The 15,347-nt window shown below is 49.1% G+C and overlaps 1 protein-coding gene across 3 annotated transcripts in view; it reads left to right on the top strand.

Annotated features, from left to right (window-relative positions):
- The first annotated feature begins 4,191 nt into the window (after window positions 1-4,191).
- MYO18B (myosin XVIIIB) overlaps window positions 4,192-15,347 on the top strand; it is a 297,367-nt gene continuing 286,211 nt past the window's right edge. For all 3 annotated transcript variants that reach the window (XM_031656039.1, XM_031656040.1, XM_031656038.1), the window contains exon 1: window positions 4,192-4,342. The gene's annotated coding sequence lies outside the window, so the exon portion shown is untranslated. The remainder of the gene's footprint in view (window positions 4,343-15,347) is intronic.

The following is a 15,347-nucleotide window of genomic DNA, read 5'->3' as shown; positions in this document are numbered from 1 at the left end:
TGTAATAAAAGTTACATGAATGTGCTCTCTTTCTCTCTCAACATCTTAATGTACTATACTCACTGATAGTTGGATGGTGGCTGACTGCAGGTAACTGGAACCTTGTAAAGTGAAACCGTGGATGAAGGGGGACTTGTACACCCACACGGCTCCCTGACAGCAATGGAGATGACAGGACCCTGGAATGATAGAGATCAGGTGGCAGCACTCATCCTAGTGAGTGGCAAGGTGGGAGCGGCTCACAAGACTCATGGAGACGATTAATAGAATGTAACATCCTAAGTGCAGAAGAGATGGGCCACCAACAAGGGTCCACTCCATTTGTACCATTAAAAACATTAAGGATGGGCTGGGCATGGTGGCTCATGCCTGTAATCCCAACATTTTGGGAAGCTGAGGTGGGAGGATCACTTGAGGCCAGGGGTTCAAGACCAGCCTGGGCAACATAGCCAGACCCCATCTCTACCAAAAATTTAGAAAAATTAGCTGGGTGGTGTGGTGTGTGTCTGCAGTTCCAGCTACTTGAGAGGCCGAGGTGGAAGGGTCACTTGAGGTAAGGAGTTTGAGGCTTCAGTGAACTGTGATCAGGCCACTGTGTTCCAGCCTGGGTGACAGAGTGAGACCCAGACGCTAAGAACATTAAAAAAAAAAAAAAAAATAGAGGCCAGGCACTGTGGCTCATACCTGTAATCTCAGCACTTTGGGAGGCGGAGGCGGGCAGATCACCTGAGGTCAGGAGTTCGAAACCAGCCTGGCCAACATGGTGAAACCCTGTCTCTACTAAAAATACAAAAATTAGCCAGGCATGGTGGTAGGTGCCTGTAATCCCAGCTACTGTAGGGAGGGTGAGGCAGGAGAATCACTTGAGCCAGGGAGGCAGAAGTTTGCAGTGGCAGGCCAAGATCGTCACCACTGCACTCCAGCCTGGGGACAAGAGTGAGACTTAGTCTCAAAAAAAAAAAAAAAAAAAAAAAAAATTAGGGATGATCAAGAGACAGAAGTCAATTGTCCATATAAAATGTGCTGTTTTGTGGATCCAGGCACCGCCCAACCTGGGAGAGACCAAATCTCCAGGGGAAAGGAAGAACAGCAACCCACGGTAGGTGTGTGAAGTGATGATTCCCTTGGTCTTTCCATTTCATGGTTTCCTGATCCCTCTTTCCGATCCACCTTTCCACCTTCCCTAATCCTCTTTCCTTCCCTTTCCACCTGAACCACTCTTTCCATTTCCTGATCCACTCTTTCCCCCACGGCTTTCCTGATCCACTCTTTCCACGGCTTTCCCTAAACCACTCTTTCCCACGGCCTGAGCCTTCCCATCTTTCCACTTCCCGACCACTCTTTCCACCTTTCCTGACCACTCTTTCCACCCGGCACCTGAGCCACTCTTTCTCACCGGCTTTCTGATCCACTCTTTCCACAGCACCCCACGACACCACGATCCACTCTTTCCATAGCACCATGATCCACTCTTTTCGCTTTCCATCTTCAGGATCAGATAGACCCAGAGCAGCCGGTTCTCTGGATGCCTTGATAAGAAAGCCTCCACTTTCTCATCTTTTCCCCCTGCTTTGGGAATGAAGCCTGGAGACTGGACAATAAATGCTCAGCTGGGTTACGAAATCTTGCTTACAAGGGCTGCCCTAAATCACAGTGTGCTCAAGGTAATACTTGGTCGTCTTGTGCAGCAAAAATTCACCCACCACAGGTACCAGGTGAATGGAGCAAACACATGCCATGTTGACTGCCTGGGAACAGATAGTTCCCTTCAAGTCAACGAAACCATCACTGCAGGTCATGGCTTATAGAGAGCCCCAGCCCTGGGCCCAGAGAATCACTTCTGCATGTCAACTCTACCACTTCAGACCAACAGTGTGGGAAGAACCTTAAGGACAAGAAACCCAAGGAGCCGATGGGATTCAAGGATCTATATATGTAAATGCAAAAGGAGGCTGAGGAGAAGAAAGGGGTTCGTGGCACAATGTCAAATGATCTAGTACAAACTGGAGAAAACAGCTCACCAGGACCTGTCTCTAAATTCTTCCCCTGGTGCGGCCTAAATGTCCCATGCCGCTCTCCACTGGGGGCCCCAGGGACTCCTCCTCAACCTCATGTATATTGTATTTTCTTTCTTTTCTTTCTTTTTTGTTTTTCAAGATGTAGTTTGGCTCTTGTTACCCAGGCTGGAGTGCAATGGCACGATCTCTGCTCACTGCAACCTCTGCCTCCTGGGTTCAAGCGATTCTCCTGCCTCAGCCTCCCGAGTAGCTGGGATTACAGGCACCCACCACCACGCCCAACTAATTTTTGTATTTTCAGTAGAGATGGGGTTTCACCATGTTGGCCAGGCTGGTCTCGAACTCCTGACCTCAAAGGATCCACCCACCTCAGCCTCCCAAAGTGCTGGGATTACAGGCGTGAGCCACCATGCCGGGCCTAGACTGCCGTTTTCTAAGCAGCCTTCCCTTAGTGTTTCAATGAACTTCTGATTGAATGCTAATTTTCAAGACCTCAGCGGAAGTGAGTATTTGGGAAAATATTGCTCGATGAGCTCCGAGGAAAAGAGGAGCAACACCACATTGTAGTAGGACGAGCTGCAGACAAAACTCCTCAGACACCGGATTAAAGAAGGAAGAGGTTTTTATTCGGCCAGGAGCATCAGTAGACTCGCGTATTAAGAGCTGAGCTCCCCAAAGACAGAGCTCCTGGCCCTTTTAAGGGCTTACAATGCTAAGGGGTTCCACGTGAAAGGGTCGTGCTAGATTGAGAGCACATGTGGTTAGAGTTGGGGGTTAATCTTTTAACCTCAGGTCTGGTCATCAGTGGTACGGGCTGGTCTTGCCACTGACTTCATTCCTATTGTTTTTCAACTCTTACTTCCTCCTCCTCTTCAGAGACAGGAGACAGTAAGAGAAATAGCTTCTCTCCTCAACACAGCAATTATGGAAACAATTCTCACAGGAGCCGTATCATGCTGGGGTGATTGTGGTCTTTGGAACCAGAAAGACTTGGATTTGAGTCATGACTCTACCCTTCGCTAGCTGCATGGACCTGCACGCGTTATCTAATTTATTGAAGTCTGTACTTTTCTTCTTTTAGGCAGTGGACAAAACATTTCTTTTTTTTTTTGTTTTTTTGAGATGGAGTCTCACTCTAATCGCCCAGGCTGGAGTACAATGGCGCAATCTCTGCTCACTGCAACCTCTGCCTCCTGGGTTCAAGCAATTCTCCTGCCTTGGCCTCCTGAATAGCTGGGATTACAGACACCCACCACCACACCCCAGCTAATTTTGTTTATTTGTTTGTTTGAGACGAAGTCTACCTCTGTCACCCAGGCTAGAGTGCAGTGGCGCGATCTCGGCTCACTGTAAGCTCCGCCTGTAGCTGGGACTACAGGCACCTGCCACCACGCCCGGCTAATTTTGTGTTTGTATTTTTAGTAGAGATGGCGTTTCAACGTGTTAGCCAGGATGGTCTCGATCTCCTGACCTGCTGATCTGCCCACCTCGGCCTCCTAAAGTGCTGGGATTACAGGCATGAGCCACTGCGCTGGGCCCAAAGCACTTTTTTTATAGCACCTGGTTTTCTATTGTGTTTATTTCCTCTAGGGCTAGCACAGTCTGGGTTTGAATTCTGGCTCTCCATGGCCTTGGGCAAGCTGGTTAATGTTTTGTGCCTCAGTTTCCCCACTCGTAAAGTGGGGCTGGGGAAAAGCCCTACCTCATAGGAATATTAAGTGAGTTCATGAAAGCCCTCGGTGACTGGCCTGCGATAACCACTACCTAGACATTAGGTAGGTTTACATACACTGGTCGTTTACCAAGATGCAACAGCATTCAAGTTATTTTCTTCCAGAGTCCGCCTGGAATGTAGAACCGGCCAGCTCTCGTCCTCAAACAGTTCCTGCAGCCTCCAGTTATCTGTGTGGGCAGAGGCGGGAGTGTGGGTGTGTGGCCAGCCCTGGGACAGGGATGACGAGAGAGCATGTGCTTGTGTCCGGAGCTGTCCCCTTCCCTGCTCAGGGGCCACCAAATATGTCCATGGTCTCGGCTGCCTGGTCAACGGCCACCCCGGGCTGCCGTCTCCTGACCAGACCTGGAGCTCACAAGCTAATTTTAGAAATGACTGGTCGACTCAGCTGCTGTTATCACATTGGCCCCGAAGGAGGGTGGGGGGAAGGCGGCCCGGGGAGGGGCAGTAAGGGAAGGGATGTGTGTCGGTGTGTGTGGAGGGGGTGCTCCTTCGCTCCTGCTTTCCCGGCTTGGTGGGGTCCCTTCGCGGCCACCCGGGGAGACGTCTTAGGCAGTCGTGGTTCCTGTGATCTGTGTCCTCTTTGCAGAAGGTACTATTGGGCTGGGTTTGAGACGGGCACCTGGCGAGCTGATCGGCAAGTTTTAATTTTCCGGAATGTGCTGTTGGGGGCTGCGGTGGCCGGCCTCCGGTCTTTTGGTCTATTTTAGTCCTTTCTGGTGTTGAGAGCTTCCGAGGCCTGATTCCTTTGCTGGTTGCCCGTGCTGCTCACTTTGAAAACAAGAGTGTTTCTGTGGAAGGATTTTAGAACAAAATGCTGGGGCAAATGGGCATTTTTAAGAATCACTCTCCTCAGGCCCCAGCTGTTCGCTAATAATTTTTTTAAATGTGTTTGGGGTCATGAGTTAGTCTCCACTGTGAATCTTTGCCCGCAGATGTCAGGGTTTATATTTTTCCTCAACTACCAGTGATTTCTGCTTAACTGGTATTCAGTTACGGTCAGGGAAGAGCCAGGCTTCCCCTTTCGTGTTTCCAACCCTGTTGGGTCGAAACGTTACTTTTAATGTTCTTTTTTAAACTGCAAATTAAGCATGTGTGAGTGTTGGGGGAAGGGCGATGGAAGTTCATGGCCGAAGGTTTCAATTTCATGCCACCTTCCTTGAGCTCTGAGGGAAGGTGTCTTATTTGGCTCCCGGGTTAGCAGGCATTTCTTTGAATGAAGAAGATTCACAGGTCTCAGTGGCCCCGTAGTGGGGCAGAAGGGGGCTATGCTTTGACATGGAGCTCTCTCCCAGCAGACGAGAAGCCCTCACCAGCTACAGCCCTCTGGGCTGCTGCCTTCCTGCGGCTTTCCCATGGAGGAGGCCAGGAGTGGGGAGGCCTGGAGTGGGGAGCCCTGGAGTGGGGAGCCCAGTCGGCTCCCAGTCGCCTCCAAGCTGCCCAGTCTGGCCTCAACCCGCAGGTGTGGGGGCCTGGGCTTGTATCCTGTAGGGCCTGGAAAACGAGGCTGTTACTTTCACTTTGTGGCTGTCCAAAAAGATGCTGCCTCATTCAGTGCACCAGCTCATGGAGGCTGTGTCGCACTAGGGCTTCTAGACTCCAACAAGCATAATGGTTCTCTTGGGTGCTGTATCCATTGCTGACCTAAGTTCTATTCTCCTGTGCCTGGGCATCGTGTCCAGTGTGTACCATGGGAAAAGAGAGGGGTCTGTATACTCTTAGGCTATGCATGAGTTCTAGAAAATAATAGTGGAGAGGAGAGAGAGAAAAGAAGAAAGAGGAGGAGGAGAAGGAGAAGAAGAGAAGGAGAAAGAGGAAAAAAAGGAGGAGGAGAAAGAGAAGAAGGAGGAGGAGGAGAAGAACAGCAAAGGAAAAGGCCAAAAGAAGAGGCCAAGGGGTGGAGGAGGGAGGAGAAGGAGAAAGAGGAGGGGGAGAGGGAGGCTCCTGGTCTCCTGGCTTTTGAAGGGCTGCATGTTACCAATCAACAAATATTTGGTGTCACCTGCCTCCAGGCCTTGTCACTTTGAATATCCTAGTTTGGACTCTGTAACCTTGGATGAGTTCTCTCCCCAGTCAGAACTTAGTTTCTCTTTCTAAAACCTGAAGGGGCTGGGCTAGACCACCTCTGAGATCTTTGCTAGGATTCAGCACCCAGGAAGGTATTTCTTGAAGGGACGGTCGTTGACGACCTACCCCTCAGACTCACGTGGGGCAAGGGGTGTGGCGGGGGTGTTTTAAAATGCAGATTCCTGGGCTCATCCTAGACCTATTGAACAGTCTTGGGGGAAGAGTCTCAGAAGTCCACAGATTTTAAACCTCACAGGTGGTTCTGGTGCCCACCCAAATTGGAGAAGAGCTTTTCCTTTGACCCGAGCTAACAAAACCACAGAAGGCTGTTGCTCAGCACCTGCCCTGTCAAAACTCATGGAATTTCCATGTTTCACAAACACGGAAAACTTGCACAGCACTTTATTAGGGTCTGACTATCGCCAAGATTTTATTGGGCAGGTGTTGCTCCAGGGGAAAAATCACGACTTTCTGTGGCATTCTGAGGTGAGAATGGAGGGCCCCAAAGCTGAGCAGAACCACTTCCAGCCCCAAGATAGGGACTTGGGACTGCGAGCCTACAAGGTTATGGTGAGATGGCCCTTCACTGGGTCCTGGTAGATACAAACAACAGTCTGAATGGCCCATTTGAAGCACATGGTTAGCTGCTGTGGTGTGTGACATATCTTTAATATTTAAACAAAGCAGCCGGGCGTGGTGTGGCTCACCCCTGTAATCCCAGCACTTTGGGAGGCTGAGGCGGGTGGATCACGAGGTCAGGAGATCAAGAGCATCCTGACTAACACAGTGAAATCCCATCTCTACCAAAAATACAAAAAATTAGCTGGGTGTGGTGGCGGGTGCCTGTAGTCCCAGTTATTTGGGACGCTGAGGCAGGAGAATGGCGTGAACCTGGGAGGCGGAGCTTGCAGTGAGCCGAGATCGCACCACTGTACTCCAGCCTGGGTGACAGAGCAAGACTCTGTCTCAAAAAAAAAAAAAAAAAAAAAAAAAAATTAAACAAAGTGAAATTAAATTATTTGAAAAATGGAGGAGGTAGGTTTGAGACCAGGGAGAATCCCCTCCCCTCCAGAGCACTGCCAAATCCAACCCCTACTATTGACAGATGGTGCAGCTGAGGCACAGAGAGGGAAAGCCACTTGTTCAAGGACACACAGCCCTGCAGCAAGAGCACTGGGCTAAGATCAGCCCCTGCTGTCATGGCTGGTGTTCAGGGAGCAACCAGGTGCTCCTTATGTTAGAAATAATAAATCCACCATATTATCCCCCCACCAAGACCTTAAGGAAAGGATAAACCTCAGCTCTTGTTTGAATGGGGGTGGCAAAAATAAATTGCATCTTATTTTATTTTTATTTTGAAACAAGGGCTGGCTCTGTCACCCAGGCTGGAGTGCAGTGGCATAATCTTGGCTCACTGCAACCTCTGCCTCCCAGGTTTAAGCCATCCTCCCATCTCAACCTCCTGAGTAGCTGGGACTACAGGAGTTCACCACCACGCCTGGCTAATTTGTATACTTTTTGTAGAGACGGGGTTTCACCATGTTGCCCAGTCTGGTCTCGAACTTGTGAGCTCAAGTGATCCACCCACCTCAGCCTCCCAAAGTGTTGGCATTACAGCCGTGGAACCACTGCGCCTGGCAGAAAATGAACTTTATTACACAAACAAGGGCCTTGGACAGCAAGGTAGAGTTCTTTCTCTCTGACACACACACACACACACCACATTCAGTCTGAAGGATCCAGAGACACCATTAGTTTCATATGAATCTCTCTCCCACAGCATGACTCATCCAGCTTCATCAATTTCCCTATCTGCTTCTTTTTCACTGTGTTTCTCCCTGATGCTGATTTACTTTTAAGAATTGTAGTTTCTGACAACAGAGGAAAGATCCTCAAGAATCGGCAAAGTGAGTTTACCACTTGGCCAGTGCTCATGCGTAGGGTAGCAGGAATTTCATGGTTCAGGGTTTCAAGCGAATTTTTCTTTGCCTGTAAAAGACGGAATGCATTTTCAGCTGTTTCTTGGGTACCAGCTGGGGTTTGAGTTTCAATTTCATGGAGGGCAGCTGGATTAACTGCTGTGTTGAGGGAGAGATGCTTGCTTGATGGGATTAAATGTGTCATTCATGCTTAATATTCCAGTGAGCTTGGGTGTGAGTTATTAGCCCCATTTTACAGGCCAGGAAGTAAGATTTGGAGCCTGGAGTGACCCCAGGTTATGCAGGGTGAAATAAAAGCAAGACTCAGTACCTTCCTGCTAGAGACTGTTCAGCCTAATGTAATAAACAACATCTGCTGAGATAATAAATTGTGTGGCATTGTTTCACAGGGACAGATAAGAAAGCTTTTTCACATTCATTACCTCATTCAATCCACTGATGATCAAGGCAGGGTAGCGATACAGTCCCAGCTTTATAGAGGAGGAAACTGAGCATCAGAGAGGTTTAGTGACTTGCTTTTCTGCTTGTTTTTCTGCCAACAGTGGATGACCCGTTTTTTCAGTTCTTTCTCTGTTACATCTAGTTATTATTCAAAGCAAAGATGATGTTGCCCTCTTCTTCTCTTGATGCTCCTTCCCATTTGGCAGGATTCTTCCAGACCAGGGTTCTAGACCAGTGTCAGCGTGGACACTATTGACATTTGGGTTGCATATCTCTTTGTTGTGGACCTGTCATGTGCTTGGAAAAATGTGTAGCAACATCCTTGCCCTTCACCCAGTAGATGCCAGTAGCACCTCCTCTCCAGTTGTGACAACCCCAAATGTCTCTAGGATGTTGCCAAAAATGGCCATTGGTGGGCGCAATCACCGCTTGGTGAGTTCTGTCCCATAGAACTTTCTGCGATGATAGGAATCCTCTGTATCTGTGCTGTCCAACATGGTAGCCATGAGCCACGTGGCTCATACAACTGAGATGCTGAATTTTTTATTTAATTTAGTTAGAATTCATTTAAATTTAACAAGCCACCTGCGGCTAGTGGCTACTGTATTAGTACAGCTCTAGGTAGCAACACAGTAGTGGGTAGAAAATTAGCCCTTTGAGGCCGGGCACAGTGGCTCAAGCCTGTAATCCCAGCACTTTGGGAGGCTGAGGTGGGCGGATCACAAGGTCAGGAGATTGAGACCATCCTGGCTAACATGGTGAAACCCCGTCTCTACTAAAAATACAAAAAAAAAAAAAATTAGCCGGGCGTGGCGGCGGGCGCCTGTAGTCCCAGCTACTCGGGAGGCTGAGGCAGGAGAATGGCATGAACCCGGGAGGCGGAGCTTGCAATGAGTGGAGATGGCGCCACTGCACTCCAGCCTGGGCAACAGAGTGAGACTCCGTCTCAAAAAAAAAAAAGAAAGAAAGAAAATTAGCCTTTTGATGGAACACTCAATCCCTAAAATCAGTCAGGGGAACCTGTTATCAAAAGTCTAACCAGCTTCTTGCTTCATTGTGGCTGGGCAACACTAGGCTGGAAATGGCAAATACTTGGCACAGGTTCCATCCCTAGCCATTCCTACATCCGTGGCAGATATTGCTAGTCAATCACAGCATGCTGTCTTGTTCAGCCCAAGCATAGCTCAGAACCTTTCTCAATACAACACTCTGGGTAGCCCCCAACTACAGATCACTTGGTGCTGGCAGGTGAAAGAAACATTATTGGCCATCCTGGCACTCGGCCACGAGGCCCATCTGTGAGGTCCAGCATCTCATCAGCCTGTAAGAGTGGCCTGATGACTCACCAGGCAGCCAGGAGTGTGTGGCCAGCCTAGGTCAGTGGAGCAACCATGATTCAGAGAGGGGAGAGCCAATGGACTGGAGGAGCTGAGTTTTTTTTTTTTCTAATTTCTCAAAGAAACTCCCACTGCATGATTTAGCAATGGAGGCTGGCAGGGTGTGGGTGGGGCTACTGGCTGGTCAGCCAGTATGCAAAGCATTTGAAGATTTTAATCTGCCTGCGACTGAATCTGAGTCAACTGGGGACATAGATGTTGCAAAGGACATGGTAATAACGTCAGTAATGGCTCACTGGCCTACGGAGCATCTAGTACTCAAACTGCTTTGTGGGCACAAAAAACCGTGTCCCTATTTGACAGATGGAGGAGTTGGTGACCTGAGAGGTTTGACAACAGGCATAGTGAGGCCCCCACTCAGATCTAAGACTTCCAGGGCTGTTGTGGACCCATGGAAGTGAGGGAAGCCTGCTGCGTGTACCCTGATCAACCCTTTGCAGAGTGAAATACCACTTCTGTGGCAGAAGGCAGGTTAGAAAAGTCCCAGGAGACAGTGAACATTGTCCTGAAGAAACCGGGAGCCATGTCCCCTGAGAAAAGGCTGAAGGCGACAGATGAGAAAACTGGGGGCAGATTCCACATTTCAGTTGGAAAAGGGGTTAACCTCGTTGTTTGTTGTTCTAGAGAGTGCAACTGAGGCCACTGTGTGGCTGTCCTGGGGAGGTAGCTCTCTGAGAAGGAAGAAAAAGTGTCAGACTTTACTCACTGGGACATGAGGACCTTGGTTCTGCTATTGCCGCTGTAGGACCTCCAGAAAGTCACTTCCCTTCCCTGGTCCATGAATGCCAGGATACAGGAGAAGTAGGTTGTATGGCTTCTGAGGGCCTTTTGGAGCTCTGATTCCAAGGAAGAAACACAATTAGAGCAGACTCCAAATGTCCTATGTGTTAGTGAGCTCCCTGTCAATGGACATGACCAAGAGGGAACTCGTTGACTCTTTATCCAGGAAATTCCCTGTGAAATGAGCTGGGTCTCTGGGGTTTCTCCACATGTAAAGGCCCCAGATTCTGATGCTAACAGGCATTTCTGGCAGCCTCCACACCCGCTGCTCCCTTCCTGCCATTCTTCTTCATCTCACCACCCAACCTGCTTTTCTCTTCCTTCCTCCCTCCCTCTTCAACATTTCACTTTCCCTCTATCAGCCTTCCTGCCCTTGTTTCTCACTCATTCCTCTCCCCTTTCTCACCTTCATGTGTATTGTTGTGAGCGTGGCCTGAATCCCTGGCTATAGCTGGCTGTGAGACACCCTTACCTTGACTGGGGAGAGGATCTGCGTGCTGGGCAAAGTCCTTTTGCATTATTGCCTGGCTCTTTGGCCACCAAACTCCAGGCTTGGGTGAAGTAGGCTGGACTTTGTATGAATCATGAGTCTCTCTTGTCCATTTATCCTGTGGATGGCAATAGATAGCAGTTATGCACCATTCCCTCCTTCCACATCCAGGGCAGACATTAATAATCAATCAGAGCACCCTTCTTCCACTGAGCCCAGATAAAAGCTCAGAGTTGGTCAGGCGCGGTGGCTCACGCCTGTAATCCCAGCTCTTTGGGAGGCCGAGGTGGGCAGATCACGAGGTCAGGAGATTGAGGCCATCCTGGTTAACATGGTGAAACCCTGTCTCTACTAAAAATACAAAAAAAAAAAAGTAGCCAGGCCTGATGGCGGCTGCCTGTAGTCCCAGTTACTCAGGAGGCTGAGGTGGGAGAATGGCATGAACCCGGGAGGCGGAGCTTGCAGTGAGCGAAGATCGTGCCACTGCACTCCAGCCTGGGTGACAGAGTGAGACTCCGTCTTAAAAAAAAAAAAAAAAAAAAAAGCTCAGAGTCCTTCCCATGTAACCCACGAGGCAGCCACTATCCATCTATCAGGACTGATATATGAGTTAAAACCTACTTCCCCGCTGACTGTATCAGTCAAGGTCCCACCAGAAAACAGCACACTCAACTGGTATCCTGGAGAGCCTTTTTTTTAAATTTTTTTTTATTTATTTTTTATTTTTTTATTATTATACTTTAAGTTCTAGGGTACATGTGCATAACGTGCAGGTTTGTTACATATGTATACTTGTGCCATGTTGGTGTGCTGCACCCATCAACTCGTCATTTACATCAGGTATAACTACCAGTGCAATCCCTTCCCCCTCCCCCCTCCCCATGATAGGCCCCGGTGTGTGATGTTCCCCTTCCCAAGTCCAAGTGATCTCATTGTTCAGTTCCCACCTATGAGTGAGAACATGCAGTGTTTGGTTTTCTGTTCTTGTGATAGTTTGCTAAGAATGATGGTTTCCAGCTGCATCCATGTCCCTACAAAGGACACAAACTCATCCTTTTTTATGGCTGCATAGTATTCCATGGTGTATATGTGCCACATTTTCTTAATCCAGTCTGCCATGCGGCATTATTCACAATAGCAAAGACTTGGAATCAACCCAAATGTCCATCACTGGAGAGCCTTTTTAACGAAAGAACTCTCTCAAGAAATGTGTGCAGGGTTAGGGGAACCAGCAAAGCATGTTGAAGCCCTCAGAGATAAGCAGTGGTGGGAATACCTTACTAGCCTTGGGGCTGTATGGGACAAGGGAGAGGAAGGGTAATTTAGAAACACGGAGATAGCTGGAGTTGGTGGACAAGGACCACTTGAAGGGGGATGTGGTTGTAGATGAAGAAACACAGCAATTGCTAAAACTAGGGTCTGATACAGAGAGAGAGGGGGGTAGAGTGGGAACTAAATACCCTGACCTCTAGTTCCTCTCATATGCAGGTTCTCCCAGAGCCTTCCATTGGCCAAACAAGGGGAAGCCAGAGACCAAGAGAGCCTGGGGGTGGGGAGCACAAGGCCTAGTGGTAAGCTCCTGGGGCACACAGCAGTCTAGCCCGGAGGCGGCCCTTGGAGAAGGCATTCCACATGGATGTCAGAGCAGATAGTCCCGTTCCCATTAGTCAGTCCTCTCCTGGGAAGTTCTCTTCCTTCTTGGGCTGAGGCAGCTGTAAAGTCAGGGCTATAGTAGGGTGCAGAGGGTTCACTTCAGTGGGGCTATTTGAGGAGTTTAGGAAAAAAACTGTTTACCAAATTCGGGGCAGAATGCAATGGTAGCGTTAAGGTGACAGCCAGCAAATGACAGCCCACCGCCAGATCCAACTCTCTGCCTGGTTATAAAAATAAAGTCACATTGAAACAGCCATGCCCATTCGTTTACGTACTAAGTATGGCTGCTTTTGAGCTGCAAGGGAAGAGCTGAGTCATTGTAACAGAGAACCTACAGGTCTGAATGCTCAGAAGGTTTCCTATCCGGCGCTTTACAGAAAATATTTGCGGCCACCTCCCTTAAGGGATGCTGCAACACTTTGAAGATAGCAACAGTGGAGCTGTTACTTTCCTGGGCCTGACATGTCAGAGGAGGGAGCTGCTGCCGCAACAGGACAGGGGAGAGAGTGGAAAGAGCAGCCTGAAGGCGCCTTTGGAAGAGGGAGGCAGGCAACCCATGGTCATCCAGGAGGGAGGGTGAAGACACAGATGCCCTCTGATCTCCCACTAGTGGATGATTCCCATTAGCTGAACCTGCCTAGAAGATGGAAAGCGAGGGAGTCCATTGGAAGAGTCCACAGGGTCAGCATCCAGACCTAGAGCAAGGTAAAAGAGACAGAGGGGGATCTGAAGGTGGTGTCTTCAGTTCTCCAGCATCCTTTTTTTCCCTCTGTATCTGGCCTCCGATATGACCATCAGAGAAACCAGGTGTCAGGCAGTCAGATCATTCCTGCTGAGCATCTAAGCTCCGTGCTGGTGTTCTCGGTGGCCCACCCCTCTGCCTGCCTCCAGGAATCTTGTGGAACAGCTGAGCGATTACGTGCTTACACTCACCAACCACACTATGGTCAAGACAGAATTCGAAATGAAGATCGAACTGATAAAGAACCAAATAGTGACCTAAGCCTCGTGGCCAGTGGAGGGGAGGGCAGGTGACAAGGGTGTTTGGGTGGAGGCTGCAGGAGGCTGTCATAGAATCCTGCACGGTGACATTGGCTGGCACCCTCAGGCACAGTGTCATGGAGGAAGGTGGCCCCACAAGCACATGAAGGATAGCAGCGTCAGAGCCAGGAAGGGGAAGGAAACAACTATTATTGAGAAGCTGCCATGTGCCAGGCACAGTGGCGGCCCATGCTGGGAGACCAGTGTGCTAAAGTGGCTGTGAGCTCAGCCTCTAAAGTCAGACCATCTGGGTCCAAGAATAAGCCCCAGCACCTTCTGGCTGGGAGCAAGACACATCCCCTCCCTCTGCCTGAGTGTCCTGAGGTAGAGATACTCAGAGAATCCACCTCTTTGGATGGAAAGAGTAAATGATGTGATCTACTGAAGTCCTCAGTATTGAGCAACGCAGAAATCCTAGTGATACCATTATCCATAGCCCTGATTTTGTCGTGTCCCCTGCTGCACGGGAGGAGGGGCAGAAATCTCACAGTGGAACAGAAAAAATACAGGGATTTAGGCACTTAGGTTATCTTCACCTCCTCCTGTGTGACCTTGATTCAATTTGTTAACTTCTCTGATCCCAACTACCACACACCCTGTGCTGTGACTAACACCAAACAGATGATAAGTAAATACCAGTGCCCCCTGCACACCCTGCCCTACGAATGTACCTACTTGAGCCAGCTTCCTAGGGTTCCACAGCTTGCCACCAGCACCTCTGAGCCTTGGCCTGGCACCCACAGATTGGTCTTCTCTTATCATCACTGATGTGGAGTTTTGATGCATGTGTGGGAGGAGTCAGGCACACCTGGGGGTAAGTCTCACCTTGGCTTTCTTGCTGGGGGACCTCAGACAAGTGTCTCAACCTCTCTGAGTCTCTGTCTGTTCTATGGAAGTGATGCCAACCATGTAGGCCTATTGTAGGAATGAAATGTGATCATGGAATTTTTTTTTTTTTTTTTTTTTTTTGAGACAGAGTCTCGCTCTGTTGCACAGGCTAGAGTGCAGTGGCGCAATCTCGGCTCACTGCAAACTCTGTCTCCCGAGTTCGCGCCATTTTCCGGCCTCAGCCTCCTGAGTAGCTGGGACTATAGGCGCCCGCCACCATGTCCGGCTAATTTTTGTATTTTTAGTAGAGATGGGGTTTCACCATGTTAGCCAGGATGATCTCAATCTCCTGACCTTATGATCCACCCACCTCGGCCACCCAAAGTGCTGTGATTACAGGCGTGAGCCACTGCGCCTGGCCTGATCATGGATTTTAATATAATGAAATTCCAGGTCCAGTAAGAATTTAAGGATCATGGGAGTTTAGGAGTAAGGACCTATATCAGTGCTTGGCACACGGTTGATTCTCCCTAAATGTTTGGTGAATTGTCTTGTGCTGGGTCCTGGGCTGGGGTCTTCAGGTCGGTTTCAACTATGGAGTCAAGGGAAAGTGAAAATCTGACTGAGAGAGGTTACCAGGGATCCAGCACATGCTTGATGTATGGCTGTCTTCTCATTGCACGGCTAGGAAAACTGAGGCTCGGAGAGCTCCCTGGGGTCTCAAAGGATGTGAACTCAGGCCCTGATAAACATGCTTCCCTGTTATGTGTGGATGCAGACAGCACAGGGGGACATCAGAAATCTCTGCCCACAGACTTGTTGCTCTGTCCCTTCTCAGGCCCATTTCTAACTGTCCCTTCATTCATTCATTCATTCATTCACCTACTTATTCATTTGACAAATATTTAATTTTTATTTTATTTTAATTAATTTTTTAAGAGACAGAGTCTATTACTGTCA

This window comes from Papio anubis, chromosome 16, assembly GCF_008728515.1.
Source record: "Papio anubis isolate 15944 chromosome 16, Panubis1.0, whole genome shotgun sequence".
Classification (NCBI taxonomy): Eukaryota; Metazoa; Chordata; class Mammalia; order Primates; family Cercopithecidae; genus Papio; species Papio anubis.
This window is presented reverse-complemented; position numbering and strand designations above follow the sequence as displayed.